This window comes from Callithrix jacchus, chromosome 15, assembly GCF_049354715.1.
Source record: "Callithrix jacchus isolate 240 chromosome 15, calJac240_pri, whole genome shotgun sequence".
Taxonomy (NCBI): domain Eukaryota; kingdom Metazoa; phylum Chordata; class Mammalia; order Primates; family Cebidae; genus Callithrix; species Callithrix jacchus.
In genome coordinates this window covers 7,859,721-7,870,059 of record NC_133516.1, presented here as the reverse complement: position 1 = coordinate 7,870,059, position 10,339 = coordinate 7,859,721, and the positions used below count along the sequence as shown (strand labels likewise).

General features: G+C 41.3%; 2 pseudogenes across 1 annotated transcript; one reads left to right on the top strand and one right to left on the bottom strand.

The window, feature by feature from the left end:
• Positions 1-5,388: 5,388 nt before the first annotated feature.
• On the top strand, positions 5,389-6,040 carry LOC100397081 (LYR motif-containing protein 4 pseudogene; annotated as a pseudogene). The gene has a single exon (XR_013527016.1). The product of XR_013527016.1 is annotated as an LYR motif-containing protein 4 pseudogene (transcript).
• Positions 6,041-8,070: 2,030 nt separating this feature from the next.
• LOC144579473 (uncharacterized) lies at positions 8,071-10,176 on the bottom strand (annotated as a pseudogene).
• Between the last annotated feature and the right edge of the window lie 163 nt (positions 10,177-10,339).

The window sequence follows — 10,339 nt, the reverse complement described above, 5'->3', positions numbered from 1 at the left end:
AAATAAACTAAGTGTCAGAAAAGGGGGTGACTGTTAAAGAAATTATTACCTCCAAGGGAAAGGAGGAAAGCAGTGGGCACTTAGGGACAGGTGTGCCAAGGGCAGCTCTCTTCACACCATGCCAAGGCCTAATTCTGCCACTTCTTTCCCTAGATTAGTGGGCTTTTGATTTATTTTCTGTTCATTTTAAAAATATGCGTTGGGCGTAGTGGCTCATGCCTGCAATCCCAACACTTTGGGAGGCCGAGGCCAAGGTGATCCACTTGAGACCAGGAGTTCGAGACCAGCCTGGCCAACATAGTGAAACCCTGTCTCTGCTAAAAATACAAAAAAATTAACCAAGCATGGAGAAACACTTGAACCCAGGAGACAGAGGTTGCAGTGAGCCAAGATTGCACCACTGCACTCCAGGTTGGGTGAAAGAGCAAAAACTCTGTCTCAGTAAATAAAGAAATTATAAAAATACAGTATAACTTTCATTAGCTATAACCTTGGGGCACTTACTTTATTTAAACTTTCTGAGCATCTTATTTAAGTGCTTATTTAAAGCATCTTATTTAAAACATCTGAGCATTTTATTTAAGTGAGGATAGTGATATCTACACTGAAGCCTTATTGTAAGAAATAAATAAGATAAAATATACAAAGTGTTTAGTTCATGTCTGCTACATAATGTACCCAATAAATAAAAGCTAGTTTTTATTATTGTTTATTTTTATTTGAGACAAGATTATGGCTCACTGCAACCTTAACCTCCTGGGCCCAAGGGGTCCTCCCACCTCAGCCTCCCAAGTAGCTGAAACTATAGGCGTGAGCCACCACCACTGGCTAATTATTTTGTTTTGTATTTTTTGTAGAAACAGGGTTTTGCCATGTTGCCCAGGCTGGTCTTGAAGACCTGGGCTCAAGCAATTCACCTGTCTCAGCCTCCCAAAGTGCCGGTTTACGGGCATAAGCCACCATGCCCAGCATGTAATTTATTTAAAAAGCAACGTGGGCCAGGAGCGGTGGCTCAAGCCTGTAATCCCAGCACTTTGGGAGGCCGAGGCGGGTGGATCACGAGGTCAAGAGATCGAGACCATCCTGGTCAACATGGTGAAACCCCGTCTCAAATGAAAATACAAAAAATTAGCTGGGCATGGTGGCGCGTGCCTGTAATCCCAGCTACTCAGGAGGCTGAGGGGGAAGAATTGCCTGAACCCAGGAGGCGGAGGTTGCGGTGAGCCGAGATCGTGCCATTGCACTCCAGTCTGGGTAACAAGAGCGAGACTCTGTCTCAAAAAAAAGCAACGTAAAAAAGCAATAAAATAACATCACAGGATGTTGGATGTTTGAAGAAAAAAGAATTCCTCCGCCCTCAGGCAACCATTTTATCTTTTTGTTTCACTATTAGGTTCTTTTAATGTTTGTAATTATGGTATACATGTATTTATTTTTAAATATTTATGTATTTTTACTGCTAAATATGAATGTAATTTCAAAATAACAAAAAGTTGCAAAATAAAAATAGTACAAGGAACAACCCCGTGTCCTTTACCCAGATTATCTATAAACTGTTTACTTCATCTGCTTTCACTCGCATTTAGTGTGTGTGTGTGTGTGTGTATATGTGTGACTATATATTGTATATACAGTGTATGTGACTGTATATATACATCATATATGTGTGAGACTATATATTGTGTATACACCATGTGTGTATGTGTGACTATGTATTGTATATACACTGTGTGTGTAACTGTATATTATATATATACCATGTGAATGTGTGACTATATATTGTATATACACCGTGTGTGACTATATATTGTATATACAGTGTATGTGTGACTGTATATATACATCATATGTGTGTGAGACTATATATTGTATATACACCATGTGTGACTATATATCGTTTATATACTGTGTGTGTGCATATGTGTGTGTGACTGTATATTGTATATACACCGTGTGTGTGTCTGTGTGACTGTATATTGGATATACACCGTTTGTGTGTATATGTGACTATGTATTGTATATACACTGTGCGTACATGTAACTATATATTATAAACACTTCATGTGTGTGTGACTATATATTGTATATACGTGTGACTATATATTGCATACACACCATGTGTGTATGTGTATGCATGTGTGACTATGTATTGTATATACACCATGTGTGTGTATGTGTGGGTCTATGTGTGACTATATATTGTATATACACCATATGTGTATGTGTAACTATTGTATATACACCGTGTGTGTGACTAAGTAGTGTACATACACTGTGTGTATGTGTGACTTTATATTGTATATATACCGTGTGTGTGTGTGTGTGTGTGTGTGTGTGTGTGTGTGGAGTGTTGGTCCACCAGTGCTCTCCTAACAGAGTACCAGAGACTGAATGGCTTAAACAGCAAAATTTCTTTTCTTACGATTCTGGAGGCCAGAGTGTAAGACCAAGGTATCAGAAGGGTTGGTTTCTTCTGAGGCCTCTTTCCTTGGCTCATCCATGGCTGTCTTCTCCTTCTGTCTTCACCAGCTCTGTCCTCTCTGTGTGTCTGTTACCTCTTCATAAAAGGGGACCAGTCACAGTGGGTTGGACACCCTAATGATGTCACTTTAACCTAAGTAACTCTTTAAAGACTCTCTCTCCAAATACAGTCACATTCTAAGGTACTAGGGGTTAGAACTTCAACATATGATGTTTGAGGAGGACACGATTCAGCACATAACACATGTATACATATGTATGTATGTGTGTATATTTACATATATATACATATAGATATACATTAACACACCTGTATACATGTGTATATTTTTCTGAAAAATTTTGAGGGTATTACATACATCATGACCCTTTACCTCTAAATATCTCAGTGTCTATTTTCTGAGAATAAGAATATGCCTTTTTTTTTTTTGAGATGGAGTTTCGCACTTGTTGCCCAGGCTGGAGTACAATGACGCGATCTCGGCTCACTGCAACCTCTGCCTCCTGGGTTCAAGTGATTCTCCTGCTTCAACTTCCTGAGTAGCTGGGATTACAGACATGTGACACCACACCAAGCTAATTTTTGTAATTTTAGTAGAGATGGGAGTTTAACCATGTGGACAAGGCTGGTCTTAAACTCCTGACCTCAGGTCTCAGACGACCTCCACTCGTCTCAGCTTCCCAAAGTGCTAGGATTACAGGCGTGAGCCACCGCACCAGGCCAGGATATTATCTTGTATAACCACAGTGCATTATCAACTCATACATTCACTCTGATATCACACTTTTATCGAATCCACCTTCCACACTCTAGCTTTTGTCAGTCGGTCTAATAATGCCCTGTATAACATATCGCTCGCTCTGCTACAGGATTCAGTGCAGTGTCAGATGTTGCATTTGCTTGCATGACTTTTTATCCTCTTTGTATATGGAAGATTTCCACAGCCTTCTTTGTCTTTCATGATATTCACTTTTTTTTTAAGAGACAGGGTCTTGCTCTGTTGCCCAGGCTGGAGTGCAGTGGCATGATCATAGCTCACTGCGGCTTCAAACTCCTGGACTCAAGTGACCCTCCCCCTTAGCCTCCAGAGTAGCTGGTGATACTGAAGCTAAAAAGAAATTATTTAGGCAGATAGTGAAGGTGATAGAGTTCTCATTACAGCTTCCCTTTGAACAAAAAGCAGCCCCCAAATCATTTCTTTTCTAACAAAGAACAGTTTGTAAAATCGAGCTGCATAGATAAGCAAACTGGAAGTTTGCACGGGGAAATGCTGGCAGCTGTGCCAATAGGAAAGAGCTACCTGGAAGCCAGGCGTGTTCATCATGGAGGCTCCGTCTTCCCTCTTCTTTGTCACCAAATGTACAGTAAAAGAAAGTCAGCATTTTATGCGTAATACAAAACTACGGCCGGGCGCAGTGGCTCACCCTGTAATCCCAGCACTTTGGAAGGCCCAGGTGGGCAGATCACCTTAGGTCAGAGTTTGAAACCAGCCTGACCAACATGGAGAAACCTCGTCTGTACTAAAAATATAAAATTAGCTGGACCTGGTGGCACAAGCCTGTAGTCCCAGCTACTCCAGAGGCTGGGGCAGGAGGATCACTTGAACCCAGGAGGTAGAAGTTGCAGTGAGCTGACATTGCGCCACTGCACTCCAGTGTGGAAGACAGAGAGTGATTCTGTCTAAAAAGTAAAAATAATAAATAATAAAAATAACCCCAAACCATGTTAAACCCATGTATCATCGACTCAGCAGGTTTTCACTCAGAGTCTACTGTGCTCCGGAGGGTGTGCAATGAGCTGGGGGTGATAAGATGAAGAAGCATGGCATCTTTTCTCAAGGAGCTCTCAGGTCAGTAAGACCTGATGATTTCTGTACAGCTGTAATACAACAGAAAACATCATGACAATTTTTTAATGCCATCCTGTGGAAGAATTTAGGATGGCATGTGTTCACCTTTGCCTCCCTAAAGGAGGTAGCTTCTGAGCTGAGACTAGAGGAATGAGAATATGGTCAGTCCATTTGCGGGATGGGCAAAGCTGACAGTAGCTCTTAGCCATAATGTGGGAGCCAAATTAAAATTGGCCTGTGGCATATGGTGACAGTATTGTTCTGAATCCACAATTGGAATTCTTGGTCTGATGAATAATTTTCTCCCTTATTTATAAATTCATATAATTGCAAAATCTTATAAAAGTACACACATTAAATCATATTTTGTTATCCACTTAACAAATCATCTTAGTATAGTGTTAAATTTATGTGAGGTTGTAACTGTCCTAGGAAAGCTAGGGGTAATGGTCACTTTCCATCTGGGCCGTTTTGGGGCCAGTACTAGCATTTGGGCAATTATCTCTTACCTTTTTTTCCCCTTTCCTCTCCCTCACCCCAACGCTCAGTTTCTAAAAAAAAAAAGGATAATATGGTCAGTCACTCAAATGGCAGATGAGGTGGCAGAGGTGACAATGTGGCTTATTCTGGGAAGAGCAAGGTGCTTAGCACATTTATGAGCCAGAGTGATGGAAGAAGTTGTAGGAAGTAAGATTAGACAGTGTTTGGCTAGGCATGGCTCATGCCTATAATAGCGCTTTGGGAGTCCAGGCAGGTGGATCACGAGGTCAGGAGATCGAGACCATCTTCGCCAATTTGGTGAAACTCTGTCTCTACTAAAATACAAAAAATTAGCCAGGAGTGGTGGTGCACACCTGTAGTCCCAGCTACTCGGGAGGTTGAGGCAAAGGAATCTCATGAACCCAGGAGGCAGAGGTTGCAGTGAGCAGAGACTGCACCACTGCACTCCAGCCTAGCCACAGAGCAAGACTCCACCTCAAAAAAAGAAAGGTAAGCATAAGAATCAATATAAACACATATATTAGCTTTAATTAACACTTTATAAAAGTTGTTTTTTCTTTCCAAAATGGCAGCCTCCAGCCGCGCACAAGTGTTAGATCTGTACCGGGCTATGCTGAGAGAAAGCAAGCGTCTCAGCACCTACAATTACAGAACGTATGCTGTCAGGAGGATAAGAGATGCCTTCAGAGAAAATAAAAATGTAAAGGATCCTGTAGAAATTCAAACCCAGGTGAATAAAGCCAAGAGAGACCTTGGAATAATTCGTCGACAGGTCCACATTGGCCAACTGTATTCAACTGACAAGCTGATTATTGAGAATCGAGACATGCCCAGGACCTAGCGAGCCGGGACCAGCCACCAGCAGCAGCCAGGGACCACCTTCAGCATCCACTCTGTGTTTGAGATGGAGGCTCCCAAAGCCAACTTACAATAGCCTCTTGCACTGCCTGCCCTGTGGGAGCTGATAAACTGAGTCACATTTGCATTCTGCTTCAGCCTTACTGAAAAAGGACAGCTGTCTGTCCTTGGTTCAAGTGTTAGAATGAAGAGCTGGAGCTCGTTCAGAATAATGCCGTGTTACCACATCTCCCCTCCACCTCACTCCTATCTTGTAGCTTATGACCACTGTGTATAGTATTTCTACACTTTGTTTCTTGGTCCTTGACAATAAAAAGAATTGTCTCCCTGAGCCTTTCACACCAGATTAAAAAAAAAAAGTTGTAAAGAGACACTTTACAACTTAAAAAAAAAGTCAACCTTATTTCATTTTACTTTTTTTTTTTTTGTTTGTTTTGAGACAGAGTCTTGCTCTGCCACTCAGTTTGGAGTTCAGTGTTGTGATCTGCAACTTCCACCTCCCAGGTTCAAGCAATTCTTTTGCCTCAGCTTCCTGAGACGCTGGAATTACAGGCTCACACTACTAGACTCAGCTAATTTTTTTGTATTTTTAGTAGAGACAGGGTTTCACCATGTTGGCCAGGCTGGCCTTGAACTCCTGACCTCAAGCGATCTGCCTGCCTCATCCTCCCAAAGTTCTGGGATTACAGGCATCCCATTTTTTATACATGATCCCATTTTTTTATACATGATCCCAGCTGTGTTAAATAAAGCCTGGAGGAAATTTCTGAAATGTCTTTATGAGTGTTACAATTATCAGTATTTATTGTATACTTTCCATGTTTTTATCCTAAGCTTTTCTTACCTTTATAATAGTAGAAAAGAGAACATAAGGTAAAACCTACTACTGTCAAAAAACAATCTGTAGGCTATTTTTTCAGCACGAATATATAAATGTATATAGATCTGGTATCATTTACTATCACCATGTACAAGTGCTATCTGCTTCAATTCTCCTTATCCCTCTTCTACAAAGCTGGTTTGCATAAGCGGAGGCTTTAGAGACAATATGCCCTTCTCCCGAATCCTTTGGCAGAATTATGAGGTGATAGACTGCATAGGGAATTCTCAAAAGAATATCTGGGAGTTGCTGGGCATGGCATCCCTCTTCTGGGGAAATAAGAAAATTCAGCAACCCAAAAGGACCGTGGCTGTATTAAGTGCATATAGTGGACACTCAAAAAGTGTTTGCTACAATCCCATTTACAACTACAAAACGAACAACAACAGAAACCTAGGAATGAATGTATCCAAAGAAGTGAAAGATCTCTACAAGGAACACTACATAACACTCACGAAAGAAACTGAAGAGGACACCAAAAAATGGAAAGGTAGACATCCCATACTCATGGATTGGAAGAATCAACATTGTTAAAATGTCTCTCTACCAAAAGGAATCTACAGATTCAGTGCAATCCCTGTTAAAACACCAATGACGTTCTTCACAGAAATAGAAAAAAAAAGTCTAAAATGTATACGGAGCCACAAAGGATCCCATACAGCTGCTAGTGTCTTCAACAAGCTGTGCTGGGAAAACTGAATATCCATAAGCAGAAGAATGAAATGAGAGCCCCATCTTTCCCCACATATAAAAATCAACTCAAAATTGATTAAATATTAAATGTAAGACCTGAAACTATAAAACTATTAAAAGAAAACATTGGAGAAATGATAGAAGACATTGGTCTGAGGAAAGATTTTTTTGGGTAAGATCTCAAAAGCACAGGCAACAAAGCATAGACAGACAAATGGGATTGTGTCAGCTGAAAAGCTTCTGCAGAGCAAAGGAAGCAATTAACAGTGAAGAGACAACCTACAGAATGGGAGAAAGTGTTTGCAAACTATCCATATGACAGAGTTCGGATGTTTGTCCCCCGAATCTCGTGTTGAAATGTAATTCCCTGTGTTGTTGGAGGTGGGGCCTGGTGGGAGAGGATCGGATCAGGGCGGCAGATTATTCATGAACGGTTTAGCGCGGTCCCACTAGGCTGTCCCCACAATAGTGAGTTCTGGAGAGATCTGGTTTTCTAAAAGAGGGTGTGGCACCTCCTCCACCTCTCTCTCTCTCTCTGTCTCTCTCTCTCTCTCTCTCTCTCTCTGTCTCTCTCTCTCGCCACGTGATGTGCCTGCTTCTGCTTTGCTTTCTGCCATGAGTAAAAGTTTCTTGAGCCCCCCCAGAAGCTAAGCAGATGCTGGTGCCATGATTCCTGTACGCTTAATTGCCTGCAGAATCATGAGCCAATTAAACCTTTTCTTTATAAATTACCCAGATTCAAGATTTTCTTTAGAGCAACACAATAGTCTAACACACTATCTAACAAGGGATTCATAACCAGAATATATAAGGAACTCAAATAATTTAATAACAAAAAACAAAAAATCAATAACCTGATTAAAAAATGAACAAAAAGGCCAGGCACACCTGTAGTCCCAGGACTTTGGGAGGCTGAGGTGAGCAGATCACTTGAGCACAGGAGTTCAAGACCAGCCTGGGCAACATGGCAAAACCCCGTCACTACAAAAAATACAAAAAAGTTAGCTGAGCGTGGTGGCACTTGCCTATGGTCCTAGCTATTCGGGTCATCCTGCGATGGGATGATCACTTGAGCCAGGGATGTGGAAGCTGCAATGAGCCTAGATCGCCTCCAGCCTGGGTGAGTGACAGAGTAAGACCCTATCTCAAAAAAAAAAAAAAAAAAAAAAAAGGCAAAAGATCTGTAATCTGTATAGACATTTCTCAGAAGACCTATGAATAGCCAAATAGATACGTAAACAAATGCTCAACCATAATTAGGGAAATGTAAATCAAAACCACATTGAGATACCATCTCACCCCGGTTAAAATGGCCATTTTAAAAAAGGAAAAAATAACAAATGCTGGTGAGGATGTGGAGAAATGGGAATGCTCACCCACTGTTGGTAGGAATGCAGCAGCACAACCTCTGTGAATGGTATGAAGGCTCCTCAAAAACTACAAATAGAACTCTCATCTAATCCAGCAATCCCTCTGCAACCTGTGTCCATCAATGGATACATGGATGTAGCAAAGGTGATACGCATGAACAATACTAAGACAAAGAACAGCATTCTGTCATTTGTAGCAACGTGGATGGAACTGGAGGTCATTATGTTAGGTGAAATAGGCCAAGCACAGAAAGACAAGTATGGAATGTTCTCACTCATATGTGGGACCTAAAAAAAAACGGATCTCATGGAGACAGAGTAAAAAGGTGTTCCCAGAGGCTGAGTAGAGAAGTGGGGAGTAAGAAATTTAGAAGAGTTGGTTAATGGATACAAAAATACAGTTGATACAAGAATAAATTCTAAGCCGGGCGCGGTGGCTCAAGCCTGTAATCCCAGCACTTTGGGAGGCCGAGGCGAGTGGATCACGAGGTCAAGAGATCGAGACCATCCTGGTCAACATGGTGAAACCCCATCTCTACTAAAAATACAAAAAATTAGCTGGGCATGGTGGTGCGTGCCTGTAATCCCAGCTACTCAGGAGGCTGAGGCAGGAGAATTGCCTGAACCCAGGAGGCGGAGGTTGCGGTGAGCCGAGATTGCGCCATTGCACTCCAGCCTGGGTAACAAGAGCGAAACTCCGTCAAAAAAAAAAAAAAACAAGAATAAGTTCTAGTATTTGATAGTACAGTAGGTAGATTATAGTTAACAATAACTTGTAGTATATTTCAAAATAAGTGTTCCTAACACAAGGGAGAGGTTTGAGGTGACGGATGTCCTAAATACCCCGATTGGGCATTACACATTGCATACATGCATCAAAATAACATACTACATGTACAAGTACTTACCAATAAAAATAATACAAGTATTGGTTGAATGAATGGCCTACAGCTTTTCAATTCATTTGTCTGTTTAGGCAGCAAAAAATAATTTCTCCATTTGGACTTAAATGGAGACCCACTGGCCTGAATCTTAGGAAACCTGGATTCATTTTTACTTTCATAAAGAACGTAAAACATATTTCTAAGATGAGATGCATTGATAAGCTGTTACAGGTTTGAAAATCCTGAAGGCTTAAGCTAAAAGGCCATTTTGGAAGCTGAAGTGTCAATGTTTTAAATGTGTATTTTTGTAAATATTGAGTTTGTGTTTAAAATCTGCCTCAGGTTTCTAATGTGAAATACTCAGAGAGTAATATAATACCTCATAACTCATTTTGAAAATAATGTTGGCTGGGCATGGTGGCTCATGCCTGTAATCCCAGCACTTTGAGAGGCCAAGACGGGCAGATCACTTGAGGTCTGGAGTTCAACACTAGCCTGGCCAACATAGCAAAACCCTGTCTCTACTAAAAAATACAAAAATTAGCTGGGTGCGGTGGCGAGCGCCTGTAATGCCAGCTACTTGGGAGGCTGAGACAAGAGAACTGCTTGAACCTGGGAGGTGGAGGTGTCAGTGAGCTGAGATCATGCCACTGCACTCCAGCCTGGGCAACAAGCAAGACTCTATCAAACAAAAAAAGAAAGAAAAGAATGTTAAAAAATGTTTTTTTTTTTATTTTTTTGAGATGGAGTCTCACTGTCACCCAGGCTGGAGTGCAATGGCATGATCTCAGCTCACTGCAACTTCCGCCTCCCAGGTTCAAG